This window comes from Aquarana catesbeiana, linkage group LG01 (genome assembly GCF_042186555.1).
Source record: "Aquarana catesbeiana isolate 2022-GZ linkage group LG01, ASM4218655v1, whole genome shotgun sequence".
Taxonomy (NCBI): Eukaryota; Metazoa; Chordata; class Amphibia; order Anura; family Ranidae; genus Aquarana; species Aquarana catesbeiana.
In genome coordinates, this window is record NC_133324.1 from 536,066,406 (window position 1) to 536,081,188 (window position 14,783).

At 46.4% G+C, this 14,783-nt stretch overlaps 1 protein-coding gene across 4 annotated transcripts in view; it reads right to left on the reverse strand.

Annotated features, from left to right (window-relative positions):
• TIMM44 (translocase of inner mitochondrial membrane 44) overlaps nt 1-14,783 on the reverse strand; it is an 822,359-nt gene that overhangs the window by 515,540 nt on the left and 292,036 nt on the right. The window lies entirely within an intron of this gene.

The following is a 14,783-nucleotide window of genomic DNA, read 5'->3' on the forward strand; positions in this document are numbered from 1 at the left end:
TAAACAGGTAAATGGTGAATCGCAGATGGAGATATTGCACACTAGCCCGACATGTTTCGCTACTTAGCTTCCTCAGGGGATGTGCAAGATTTTATTGAGACCACTAAACGAATGAGAAAACAAGGTTGTAACAAAGGTCTAACAATATACAATTAAAATGTAAATACAGAGTATTGAATTTAAATATGAGCTTGGTTGCCAAAAAAAAAGAAGGGGAACATGGGTATGGACACTTACCCTATACATTGATAGCACCCGTGAACCACCAGGCCGGACCTCAGACAACGCCCCAAAGGACCTGATCCACGGGAATCAATTTGGCGCAGCCATAGAAGGCTGAAAGGGGGACACTAGGAGAATAGTAAATTTTCATAGAATTAAACTAGTGAAGGGATAACTAAATGTAAAGAAGCAAAGGGAGGGACAAATGTCTCATGGGGTAAATACTCACACAGAGTTTATTTGTTAGTCTAGTTGTCTATGAAGAGAGTACACTTAAATGAATCTGAAAAGGAGCTCTATAAACTCGGCTGCAAAGGCAGACTGGAAAAATAAGTAGAAAAGTTTTTTATTATATATGGGTCATGCTTGAAATTGGTGGAATATAAGCGAAAATAAAAGTCATGTAAAATATGATTAGAATGAAGATACTCAGGAAAGGTAAGGGTGACCCGGGATAATAATCAGAAAAGAATATTGCTGGGTAAACACAAGCAATGAAGTAATAAAATAGATGGGGGGAGGAGAAGCACTCCACAACAAAATACCTTAAAATAGAAGGATACCGTGTGAGTTAAGGAAGTAGGGAAAACACCCATAGTAAGAATCCTGGGGATGAAGGGTGAAAACACCAATGATGAGGAAAGTAGGTGAAGAACCAGTGAACAGATGAATGAGGAAAAATAAGGAACAAGGCTAGGAGTGTAGACTTGCAAATGTATAGTGTCCAGTCAAACTATATAGTAGCTTACATGTCAGAAGATGGCCACAGTGTGAGTGTCTCCCTCCGGCTCTGGCTGAAATGACAGCCAAGCAGGCCGGTTTAAATCAGCCCTTCGACGAGCCAGCGTGTGACGTCGCCGGCTCGAGGCAGACGTAGAGACGCCTGTGCGCATGCGCGCGGGCAGCCTACAGCCTCTAACTACAGTGAACAGGAGGCTGTGCGGGGGGGAGGAGTCAGGCACGTCCAGCGGAAGGGCACGCACAGAACAGTTCCAACCCAGCTGCCGCACTGCCAAGGTGTGCAGCGATGTTGGAGAGGGGATATGACCCTGGATGGCCGAGGCCATCCAGGGTCAAAAGAAGGGTACCCGGCGCAGAAAGGGGCCTGCTACATGATGAATAAGCCAAGCCCTGTGCGTCCGTATGGCCCGCCAGAGATAATACCCAGGGTCGGTGTGGATTGGGGACAAAAGAGAAGGGCCGTCAGGGATGGATCGGGGAAAGGGATGCAATAAAACAGATATAGGGATAGCGGAGCAGGTACACAAATTGCACCAATCGACTAAGTGTCCAATAGGCAACCAAGTTCATTTACAGAGGTTGTACATAAAACAGTGACACAAATAATATATCAAAGAAAAAAAAAATTTTTTTTTGTACGCTGAAAATAAATCAGACAGTAGCACACGTATTCCATCAAGAAATTTTTTTTTTTTTATACATTGTGAATAAAGTAATAATGAGTTAAATTCCAAATAAATAAATCTAGAGCAATAAAAAATTAAAAGTACGAATAGACAGTTTATCCAGGGGAAAAGGGAGGGGGACTGGGATGGGAGAGGGGGAGGGAAAGGGGGGGCTGGGCTGGGGGAGGGGAAATTGGAAGGAGGAAAAGGGAAGGAAGAAAGGGAAGGAAGAAAGGGAGGGAAAAGGGTGGGAAGGAAATAGAAATACAAACATGGAAAACAACCTAGGGGGGAATGGAGGAAGGGGCCAAAATAAGCATTCAGGGATTAAAGAAAGGACTTAAAGCTCAGGCTTTTGTTAAAGCCAGGGAAGGTTGTGGCTTTCAGATTGTAAATCCAACGAGCCTCTAGTTGTAGCAGGATGCAATCAACGCTGCCACCGCGAGAGTCTGGGGGATATGCTCAAGTGCAGAAAATTTGATAAATTGCGGATTGAAGTTGTGATGTATGCCAACATGCCGGCTGATGGCGGTATCCATTTTATTTTTCCTTATAGGTTTGATATGGTCTCGTATACGTTTAAAAAATTGTCTTTTTGTTTTGCCTATATAGAAGCCACCGCACAGACACTGAGCAAGATATATAACGCCCGGTGTCTGGCAGGTGACTCTAAACTGAATGGAATGCCATCTACCGTTAGGTAGTTTAAGTTTGGTTTTTGCATCAACATATTCACATACATCGCATGCATCGCAAGGGAAGCTACCACAGTTCATTTGTTTTGAGATGGATTGTATGGTTTCGAAGTGACTTTGAACCAATCGATCCCTTAAAGAGGGAGCTCGTCTAAAAGTGATTTCGGGAGCCTTATTTATGTATTTACTTGCAGTGGGGTCTGCAGAGAGGAGTGGACAAAATCTTGTTAATATGCGTCTAAATTGTTGATGTTGACATGAATATTAAGTAATGACTCTTACAGTGTCAGGTTTTTGGACTCGTTTTCTGATTACTATCCCTGGTCACCCTTACCTTTCCTGAGCACTTTCATTCTAATCATATTTTACACAACTTTTTTTTTCGCTTATATTCCACCAATTTCAAGCATGACCCATATATAATAAACTTTTCTACTTATTTTTCCAGTCTGCCTTTGCAGCCGAGTTTATAGAGCTCCTTTTTAGATTCATTTAAGTGTACTCTCTTCATAGACAACTAGACTAACAAATACAATCTGTGTGAGTATTTATCCCATGAGACATTTGTCCCTCCCTTTGCTTCTTTACATTTAGTTATCCCTTCACTAGTTTAACTCTATGAAAATTTACTATTCTCCTAGTGTCCCCCTATCAGCCTTCTATGGCTGCGCCAAATTGATTCCCATGGATCAGGTCCTTTGGGGCGTTGTCTGGGGCCCGGCCTGGTGGTTCACGGGTGCTATCAATGTATAGGGTAAGTGTCCATACCCATGTTCCCCTTTTTTTTGGCAATCAAGCTCATATTTAAATTCAGTACTTACATTTTGATTGTATATTTTTAGACCTTTGTTACAACCTTGTTTTCTCATTCGTTTAGTGGTCTCAATAAAATCTTGCACATCCCCTGAGGAAGCTAAGTAGCGAAACATGTCGGACTAGTGTGCAATATCTCCATCTGCGATTCAACATTTACCTGTTTATTTTTGACCACCTAACATTTGTATTTTCACATTGCTCTAAAACAGCATGTTCTTTTAATTATGCCATGTTAATAAAATTATGCTTCATTTTAACTGACAAAAGTTAATCTTGTCTTCCTGTATTTGGCACCACAAAAATCCCCTTATGCCGCGTACACACGAGCGGACTTTCTATCCTACTTGGTCCGGCACACTTTCCGACGGACTTTGTCCGCCAGGTGCGCCGGACTTTAAAACGGACGGACTTGCCCACACACGCCGGGACTTTCCGGCGGGCTAAGTCCGCCCGTCTTTCCGACGGACTTTCGTCGGAGTTCCGGCGGACTTTCAGAATGAACGGACTTGCCCACACACGGACAAGTCCGTTCATTTTGAACGTGACTCAGGTGCGACGGGACTAGAAAAGGATGTCAATCTTGCCGCTTTTATCGGCGAGATTGACACCTTACTAGCCCCGTCGCGGGGCATACCAGGCCCTTAGGTCTGGTATGGATTATAAAGGGGAACCCCGCTACGCCGAAAAAACGGCGTGGGGTCCCCCTAAAATCCATACCAGACCCCGATCCGAGCACGCAGCCTGGCCGGTCAGGAAAGGGGGTGGGGACGAGCGAGCGCCCCCCCCCTCCTGAACCGTACCAGGCCGCATGCCCTCAACATGGGGGTGGGTGCTTTGGGGGAGGGGGGCGCCCTGCGCCCCCCCCCCCAAAGCACCTTGTCCCCATGTTGATGAGGACAAGGGCCTCTTCCCGACAACCCTGGCCGTTGGTTGTCGGGGTCTGCGGGCGGGGGCTTATCGGAATCTGAGAGCCCCCTTTAATAAGGGGGCCCCCAGATCCCGGCCCCCCACCCTATGTAAATGAGTATGGGGTACATGGTACCCCTACCCATTTACCTAGGAAAAAAGTGTAAGTAATAAAACACACTACACAGGTTTTTAAAATATTTTATTAAACAGCTCCGGGGGGGGGGGGGATCTTCCTCCGGCTTCGGGGGTCTTCTTCCGGCTTCGGGGGTCCCTCCGCTTCATCTTCTCCCGGCGTCCGGTTGGTTCTTCTCCGCTCTCTTCTCCCGGTGTTCCTGTTCTTCGGCCGGCTCCTCTGCTGTCTTCAATTAGCTCTCTTGCCAGCAGAGGTCCGGACTTCTGGGCTTCTGGGCTTCTTCTCTTCTCTTCTCCAGATGTTGACACGACGCTCTCTCCTGCTGGACTGCTCTCCGAGGGCTGCGTTGTGACTTATATAGGCGGAGACCCCGCCCCCTTTTGATGTCACAGTCCCTGGGCATGCTGGGACTGTGACGTTTTAGGGGGCGTGGTCAACATCACCCAGTGACCACGCCCCCTAAAACGTCACAGTCCCAGCATGCCCAGGGACTGTGACATCAAAAGGGGGCGGGGTCTCCGCCTATATAAGTCACAACGCAGCCCTCGGAGAGCAGTCCAGCAGGAGAGAGCGTCGTGTCAACATCTGGAGAAAAGAAGAGAAGAAGCCCAGAAGCCCAGAAGCCCAGAAGTCCGGACCTCTGCTGGCAAGAGAGCTAATTGAAGACAGCAGAGGAGCCGGCCGAAGAACAGGAACACCGGGAGAAGAGAGCGGAGAAGAACCAACCGGACGCCGGGAGAAGATGAAGCGGAGGGACCCCCGAAGCCGGAAGAAGACCCCCGAAGCCGGAGGAAGATCCCCCCCCCCGGAGCTGTTTAATAAAATATTTTAAAAACCTGTGTAGTGTGTTTTATTACTTACACTTTTTTCCTAGGTAAATGGGTAGGGGTACCATGTACCCCATACTCATTTACATAGGGTGGGGGGCCGGGATCTGGGGGCCCCCTTATTAAAGGGGGCTCCCAGATTCCGATAAGCCCCCGCCCGCAGACCCCGACAACCAACGGCCAGGGTTGTCGGGAAGAGGCCCTTGTCCTCATCAACATGGGGACAAGGTGCTTTGGGGGGGGGGGCGCAGGGCGCCCCCCTCCCCCAAAGCACCCACCCCCATGTTGAGGGCATGCGGCCTGGTACGGTTCAGGAGGGGGGGGGCGCTCGCTCGTCCCCACCCCCTTTCCTGACCGGCCAGGCTGCGTGCTCAGATCGGGGTCTGGTATGGATTTTAGGGGGGACCCCACGCCGTTTTTTTCGGCGTAGGGGCTTCCCTTTATAATCCATACCAGACCTAAGGGCCTGGTATGCCCCGCGCTCGCCGCAATAGGAAAATTTGTTTTTCCTATTGCAGCGAGCGTGAGATGCAATACCCTGCCCTCGTGTTGTATCTGGTCCGTCGGACCAGCCTACACACGAGCGGGCTTTCCGTCGGACCAGCACACACACGAGCGGACTTTCCGCCCGAAACTGAGTCCGGCGGAAAGATTTAGAACTTTCTTCAAATCTAGGTCCGGCGGGCTTTTGGGAAAAAGTCCGCCGGAAAAGTCCGCCGGTGCCTACACACGGGCGGATTGTCCAGCACACTCTGGTCCGCCGGACCAAGTATGCCGGAAAGTCCGACCGTGTGTACGCGGCATTACTCTTTCTTGCTGCATATATCTTTATTGGGATGAGGTGTCTAACTTAGGGGTGTTGTTTTCACCAACCGGACCAACTACATACATCCCTGCTATGCAGTGTGTGTGATGTCAGATCCCCACCCCCTGCTGCTACTGCTGAGAACATTTTTTTTTGATCTGTGCGTTTTAGAACAGTGGTCATCAACCCTGTCCTCAGGGCCCACTAACAGGCCAGGTTTGCAAGATAACTGAAATACATCACAGGTGATATCATTTGCTGCTAAGTGATTGCAGTATTCTAGTCTGCATCTCTCCAAGGTAATACATAAAACCTGGCCTGTTAGTGGGCCCTGAGGACAGGGTTGACGACCACTGTTTTAGAATGATCCACAGAAGAGAGGGCAGATAAACAGGTACAACTTATTAAAGAGGGTTTTACCTCACCGTGCATCACCGGAGTCTAGCTACTTCACTGTGTATATTTAGGGGTTTACAACCACACCAACACAGTGTAAGATATGGCTTCTATACTTCAGCAATCGGCAATAAAAAAAAGCCTCCATCACGCAGGGTAAAAAAAAATTAAATATCTGAACACATTAAGGAAAAACAGACAAAACAAGGGAGGGATACCATACAATCTTTAAGAATTCCTGAAAACAGTTCCTGGTCCATAACAAGAAAAGAAAAAGTAGAGGTGCAAGGTATAAGCAGCTGTCTTGGAAAACTACTCAAAAGAAACACAAGCTGACCCGAGGGGAGGTAAAAACATAATTAGAACATTATCTGGGTGCGGTGACCGCAAGTGGATGCGGACATGGACGCTGATGTGAGCGTGTGAGAGCTCGCCTCTATTCCTCCTACCCCTGCTTCCATCCACTGGTCGGGGATGCTGTGGGCTGCCTAACTGCCTGGGAGCCGATGAGCGGTGGATGTCTGTTCCACCTGGGTGACTTCCGGGACTAGATCCTGTAAAGCCCGTAGCCCAGAAGATGCTGCCCTGGAGAGCGGGGATGGTGGATGGTGACGGTGTGTCCCTGACGGACTTTTTCTGCTGTAGGTGGGAGGCATCGGAGTGGTGTGGGGGATCCCAGTTCCCCCCCCCTTGTTTCTCCTGAATATCAGACTGGACCGGTGGAGTGCCGCCGCCGACCCCATCCTCACTCTAAGGAACACATATTATAGAGGGGAATGACGACGGTGGAGTGAGAGGCCCCAACCCCGCTTGACAAATTTCTTTGCCCCACACAGCGGAACAGAGGAAGGTGCTCACGTTATCCCCTGCAATACCAGGACATGTGATCAGCTTTGGTGAGAAATTTTCATTTTTTTTATGCCTAGAGCCAGGATTTTTTTTTTTCTTTTACCCTATGGATTGAAATTAAGAGACTAAGTTTGTATAGTGTAATTTCTCAGAGGGGGACAGACTTTACTCCCCTCTCTCATTTTTTCCCTTTTTTTTTGGGTACTTCCCGGTCCCCTTTTCCCCCCCTGCCTCCTGTCCTTTTCTCCCTTCTCCTCGTTTGAGTCCACTTAGCCTGGCCCCGAGGATGGCAGAGGAGGGGAAAATGGGATTGAGATACACTTTCACTCCCGTACATTAACTTTAAGCGAGTATGCCATCTCAGCGCACCTCCAAGGTGAGCCAGGCAGCAGCAGCCAGATTAAAGGAATGTTCGCACCCACAGGGACAGACCCCCCCAAAAAACATCCAACAGACCCAACACGCCAGTATGTTGTCCAGACCAAAGTCTGGGGCTAACCCCACAAGAAAAAGCCTGGGACAGGGCCAGGTAACCCCCACGAAGGGGGTCATTCCCCCTACAGGAGGTTCAATGAGCGAAGGGATGGAGGACGCTCTAGGGCGACCAAAGCCTTCATTAAGTACGGAAATACGGGGGGGGGGAGTAGAACCCTCATTAACAGAAAAATTGCAGGCGATTAACTTCTGCAAAGTCTCCATAAATGAAATGTCTGTCCAGCTCAACACTGTACGGGAAGAACGATCTTTTGTTAGGCATGATATGCAAAAAGTACGGGAAAGGACGACCGCTCTTGAGGGGAGGGTTAGCTCAGTGGAGATGATCTGAGCCCTATCAAACAAGAAATGCGCTCTATAAAAGGAACAACTGGTTAGTTATCAGGGTAAGATCGACAAAATGGAGAATAGGATGCGTAGGAAGAATGTACGGATAGTGGGGCTTCCCGAACGTAGTGAGGGATCAGACCCCACTGTATTCCTGGAAAACTGGTTTAAAGATCTGTTTGGAGACCAGTCTTTCACCCTTTTTTGCATTGGAGAGAGCCCACAGGGTCCCCTCTAGATCCCTTCAACCGGGCGCCCCTCCTATCTCTCATGGTAAAATTATTTCACTATCAGGATAAAGGGACTATATTAAACAAGGCCAGAGAAATGGGCAATATCCTGTATATTGGGAATCGGGTCTTCATGTACCCCGACTTCTCCCTTGACTTACAAAAACGAAGGGCCAAGTTTGGAGAAGTTAAACGCCAATTGCAACAACTAAAAGTGAACTATGAGCTGTTATACTCGGCAAGACTACGAATAAACGCCCTGGGGGAGACGGTGTTTTTTGATACCCCGGAGAAAGTGGAAAATTGGATTGCAACTCATAAGAGGAGATTTTAGCACAATCTATTACCCTGGAAAACCATTAACATTGTGGTTCAATTTAGACTACACTATAAAACACAAGGTTGCCCATGTAGGGGGAGAGGAGGAGAGGGGAGGGGGTAGATGGGAGGGAACAATGAGCATACTACCCCTTGGTGCCAAGGGGTGTGGCGAAGAGTTTTCTCCATGTGTGTTTTTTGTTTTATGTTTTGTTTATTCTGGTTGTTTGTTTAGTTGGTGGTTGGACAGGGGGAGGGGAGGGTTAGGGAGGGAAGAGTGTAAGAAGATTAATTCAAAGATATTAATAACATTTAAAATCACTGGAATATGTAACGGTTGCATTGGGATACCACCAAACAGGCCTAGTGGGCAGGCGAGAATGATGCATGGGTGGAATAAGTGGTATTTTTGCTACACTAGAGTGCTTGAACTTAATTACAGACATGAGGTTAGGCAATATGGGGTCACTAAACTGACACAACTATGGCACAACTATAGTACATTAATGATCAAAAGGTATAGGTTATGTGGTTCACAGAAATTTTTTGTTTATGGTTAAAAGCACGCACCTTAAAAAACTCACTTTGTGTTCATGGAATGTCCGGGATTAGGAGTTTCAGAGAAAAAAGCAGCAGTTCTTCTGATTGCAAAAACATATGAGGTAGCTATCCTTTGTTTACAAGAGACTCACCTCAGTAAAACCTCCATCCCTCAATTGAGGTGGAGAGATTGCAGTACACAATTCCACACCTCTTATTCTAGAGGGGTGAGTATCTTTATTAGATCCGGGTGGCTTTTTCTTTTATACAGTCCAAAATAGACAAATTACGGCGATTTATTTTCCTGTATTGCAGGATTGAAGATAGGCTTTGTGTACTGGCAAATGTATACCTCCCTCCCCCCTTTGATGTCTCAATCCTCTGTGGGCTCATAGACTTTGTTTTGGACAAGCCTGGGGTACCGGTGATAGTGACGGGGGATTTTAATATGGTAACAGACCGCATCACAAACAGGTAGTGTAGAGGACAGCCGGCTATCTAACTTTCTGGAAGAAACCGGATTGAGAGGTATCTGGAGAATTCAGAACCCGGAGACCCGACAGTACTCATGCTTTTCTAGGACACACTCCATGCTCTCCAGGATTGATTTAGTCTTGGGGGAACGAGGAGATGCTGCCCCTGATTAAATGTGAACTACAAACCAAGGGGCCTGTCGGACCATTCCCTGGTGACAGTATCACTAGAGTTCGGGGAGCGCAATCATCCAGGGGGGTGGAGGTTAAGCCCCTTCTGGATCGCACTGATGGGAGACCCAAATTAAATTCTATTTCCCCTATGTGAGTTTATTAACCTGAACCGCGGGACTGCCTCAGAGGGAATAGTATGGGACTCTACGAAGGCCTTTTTAAGAGGCCTAATGATACAACAGATTTCAAAAATGTAAAACAGACTAAGGATTGGGAGAGACTAATGGGGGGGAGAGTAACAATAGCAGAAGAACCCTATATTAACAACCCGATACACTCAGGAACTGGATAGAGGAGCAAAACAATTACCGGTTAGTGACTCTCCGGAAGATAGAGAACAAGCACCTTTTCCAGAGACAAGTGGCCTTTGGAGAAGGGGAAACGGTGGGACGCATGCTGGCCCAACTGGTTAGGGCAAATTCTCCCACCTCGGTGGTACCTATAATTACTACAGAGGATGGAAGAGTGTCCGCTTATACCCCAGAGATAGTGGGCAAATTTAAAGAATATTATGAGCACCTGTATAGATCTTGCCAGAATGAGAGGAGGGATGGAATGGACAGTTTCTTCAGGGACTTGAATCTTCCCTCCTTCACTGAGATGGATAGAGATGAGTTAGCTTGCCCCATCACGCTAGAGGAGCTGCAGCAGATGATTAACAAGATGGCGAACTAGAAATCCCCGGGCGCAGACGGCCTCCCAGCCGAAATATATCGGCATTATGGGAGGGTTCTGCTTCCCGAGTAGTTGAGGGTACTGAACTGCTCGATGGTAAAGGGTGCTCCTCCCCCATCAATGATGGAGTCTACCATAATTACCATACATAAGGAGGGTAAAGATCCACTTGATGCTAGTCAGCTCCAAGGCATACGAGAGAGGAGGACGCAGTTAGCGGCTGGGGCACTATTACCCCCCACCTCACTGTTTATGCTTTCCAGGAGGGACATTTTTATCTTGGTTTACGTCTGGCAACTAATGCTGTCCTACTCCATCTGGACTTAGTTTGCATCTAGTGCCCGGACTTTTTAATCTTTACTTCTAACCACTTCTAACCACTTTTTATTTTTTTATTTTTGTCATTTTTTGCTGTTTATTTACCTGAAAATTTTTTTGTCCATTTGCGGAGTCCCTGACTTGAGGGTACTTAAGTTTTAAATAAAGTCTCATACTTTATCACACCATGGAAGCTCTTTTTTCTCAATTTATGAGGGGAAGCAACATCCTTACAAAGTAAGAAGCACAGGAAACATCCAATATAAATATAGCGGCAAAGCGGCCCGTTTTTCAGCATAATTGCATTACCCTGATGTGTGACGTGGGGAGCTGATTGCATAATTAGCATCCACCAGAGGAAGCAACAAGGGAAACAACCCAGCAAACTACATTACAGGCGCAATACCCGTCGGGGTTCTGGGAGCTGGTGAGTAAGCAACCAACAGGGGGAGCACGAGAGTCACCAGACAAAATTGTTGCAGCACCAAAGTCACCATTGGGAATCTTTTTGTTCTTTTAACTTATGGGACTGTTATAATATGCCCGAAATATTATTGCTGTATTTTCTGTGCTATTATTTTTAGCTGTATATATATGCAAGCTTTAGTCCTTACTTATGGCATTTGAGTAGGGTGGTATAATCTGTATGCATTCTATGGTAGTCACACCCGTAATAAGCTATCTTGAGGTCGTATTCTTACGCTTGATATGGTCACAGATTTAATACAGGAATATAGCATACGATATATGGTCCAATAAATGCACTCTAGGGAATATAGCCTCTGGCTTCACTACCAGATGCTGTAGGACCAGTTTATCTTGTGTGACACTTGAGCGTTTGGTACATATCCGCAGCATAAATTCAGCGGCACATACTTATTTGTTGAAGCGATATTCTTAACATAAGGGGAAACACTTTCCTATATGTTTAACATTTTATAAACAACGTATAAGGAGCCACTAAAACTTTAGGCTGTCCCAGTTTAAAACTTAGAGGTAGCGCCATCATACCCACTCTTTATAATTTATTATAAAGATCCACTTGATGTTGCCTCATATAGGCCTATTGCCCTATTGAATACAGACATGAAAATTCTTGCAAAGGCCTTGGTGGCTAGGCTGAACAAAGTTATATCAAAACTCATCCACCTCGATCAGATGGGCTTCATACCCGGAACAACAACTAGTACAAATATAAGGCTGCTATATTTGAATTTACAGGTCCCTACGGACGAGGGTGGGGAGAGAGCTATTCTTTTGCTGGACGCCGCCAAGGCCTTCGATACCCTAGAATGGCGGTACCATTGGAAGACTATGGAGGCAGCTCAGCTCGGACCAGGGTTTATTAACTGGGTTAAAATGCTTTATAAAAATCGAGAGGCCAGAGTAAATGTAAATAATGAACAGTCCAACAAATTCGGATTGGGGAGGGGGATGAGACAGGGCTGTCCCCTGTCACCCCTCCTCATTGCCATTGCAATTGAGCCTCTGGCTATTGCTCTCAGAGCCTCTGAACAGGTGAGGGGCTTCAGAAGAGGTGATCATGAGGAAAATCTCGCACTATATGCAGATGACCGATTGCTGTTTCTGGGAGACATGCAGGAGTCCCCTCGGAAAGCTATGAACATTATTAATACCTTCGGTCAAATTTCCAGGTTAAAGATAAACTGGGTAAAATCTTGTTTGTTGCCTGTAGATTCCTTGGGGGACCCTTTGCCTGAGGGTGGCCCAGATCCCAGTGGTGAACAAATTTAAATACCTGGGTATAAACATTTCCAGAGACCCCCAATCCTATACCTCAGACAACATTGACCAGCTGTTGGCAAAATTCAGGAGCAAAATAAAAGTGTGGAAATGCCTGCCATTATCTGTGGCTGGTCGTAATTTCATTAAAATGATCTGGATGCCGCAGCTCCTCTATGTATTACATAATTCTCCAATATGGCTGTACAAAAAGTGGTTTCAAAGGATAGATACGCTGTTTAGGGAAATGATTTGGAAGGGTGGCCCTGCAAAAATTCGGTTAAGTACTCTGCAGCTTGAGAAACAGGAAGGAGGAGTAGCTCTTTCACACCCATTTAGCTATTTCCTGGCGTCACAAATCCAGCATATAGGGGGTTGTAACTTAGTAGGCCAAGAAGCAGGAAGGAAGAGGCTCCTACAAAACACCCCACATGACTCAATAGTTGAAGTCCTGGAGGCAGGATCCTTCCCTTCAGGACTACCTACCCTGAACCTTATGATGAGAGTATGGGACACAGTGAAACTAATACTGAAGTATGGTGGTCTTACAGAGTATACCCCTCTGTGGGAGAATAGCAAATTGGGAGAATTACAGAAGATCGGGGTAGTAAGGGAATGGAAGAGGTATGGAATAAAATCTCCTAGTTATACGTAGATGGATCCCTGAAAACTTTCTAGGACCTGAGCGCCCAATATTCCCTTCTGAATAATTTTTTTTTTTTTTTTTTTTTTAGATACCTACAGGTTAGGCATGCTCTGAGGGAACAGTTTAGAGGAAGGACTTTAGAATGGAGTAAAATCCCTGAACTTCAAAAAGTAATCAACTCAGAGACAGGAAAGGGCCTAATCTCAAAAATATATACAAAAAAAGGAGAGTCGCCATGGGACTTTAAATGAGGTGGTCAGTGTTAGCCACTAACAAGAGTAATAGCAGTATAAATGTTTATTAAAATGAATGTACATACATGGATAATATAGCATATTAGCTCAGCCAATGGATTTGCACATAATGGAGAATAAAGTTGATACAAATGTTATACAATGCAGTATATACAAATGCACGCATCAGAAAACCCGACGCGCGTTTCACAAGATCATTGCTCGCTCATCAGGGGTGGATGTGGGTGAGATGTATCTAAATGGACAAAAAGATGTGTCACAGTGGTAAATGTAAGAACAATGGCAGAATGGGCCAGAGCAAAACGGCCCAATACTTACCAATGAATGAAAGCTGAAAGCAGAGTTTCCATCGCTGAACCTCCAAATGGACGACAGCAGCCAGAGTATGGCACGGGAGCTGAGGGGGAGAAGATGGACAGGGGTACCCCCAGGGGGGATGCTAGGCGGCAGACATGGCATAGGTTGAAAAGCACATGCACAGCATGGGCATTGGCAAACTCTACTTACCATTAGGCAGACACGTGGCTAAACATCATAATTATAGAATGCCCAAAGTAAATTTCACCGTCTTGGATAGACTTCATATACCAATCGGGGGGGGAGATTGGAACAAGGTCCTGCTCCAGCGCGAGATGCGCTGGATCAGGCACCTTAGGGCCACTACCCCCCCTGGTTTAAACGAAACTGAGAGTTTTAGGCCCTTTTTGGAGGGCTTCGGATCGAGAAAAAAGGACTAGAAACAAAGAAAAAACATTGTGCCAACCCCCCCTTTTTTCCCCCTTCCTTTTTCACTCCCCCCTATTTTCACCCCCCTTTTTCTTCTTTCCCCTCCTCCCTCTCTCCCTTCCCTTCCCCCCTCTGCCACTATCCATTCATCCATGTCAGAAATAATCTACTCTCTCTGTGGGTTATCTCTCACGAACCCTCTACCTGCATTTGAGCATGAGATAGAGACTTTTTCTACTTTTGGGGGTTTCTATAATACTGCGTAATAAGTGATTAAATTAGAATTTGTATTCAGCAGATCATGCCACTAGAGAACTCTCTCTTTTGAGACAGTATCTCTAGGTTCCTCTGAAATGGCATGATTTAAAGGTAATTCTTTTGCGTTGTTATTTATGTTATTATTATTGTTATTTTCATCACCACCGATATGTATCCTTTTGGTCATCTTCCACACCCAGCTATCCCCTCTTGCATCTCTGAGGTGTACCATGTAGGAGCCAACAGTCCCTCTCTAAACCCTAAAAAAACGGGGGGGATGTTTTTCCCACATGTCCTATATCTACCCGACACAGGGGGGCCCCATTGTTCAATACACTGGGGCCTGCCATATTCCCCCAGCCTTACCAGGTGGTGGCTTCTGTGTCGGTGGTTATTAGTCCCAGCCCCCCCCCCCTCCCATTTCTTCCATCATGAGGCTTTGGGGGGCTTATGGTTGTTATTTGTAAATTAGAATCCCAACTTATATT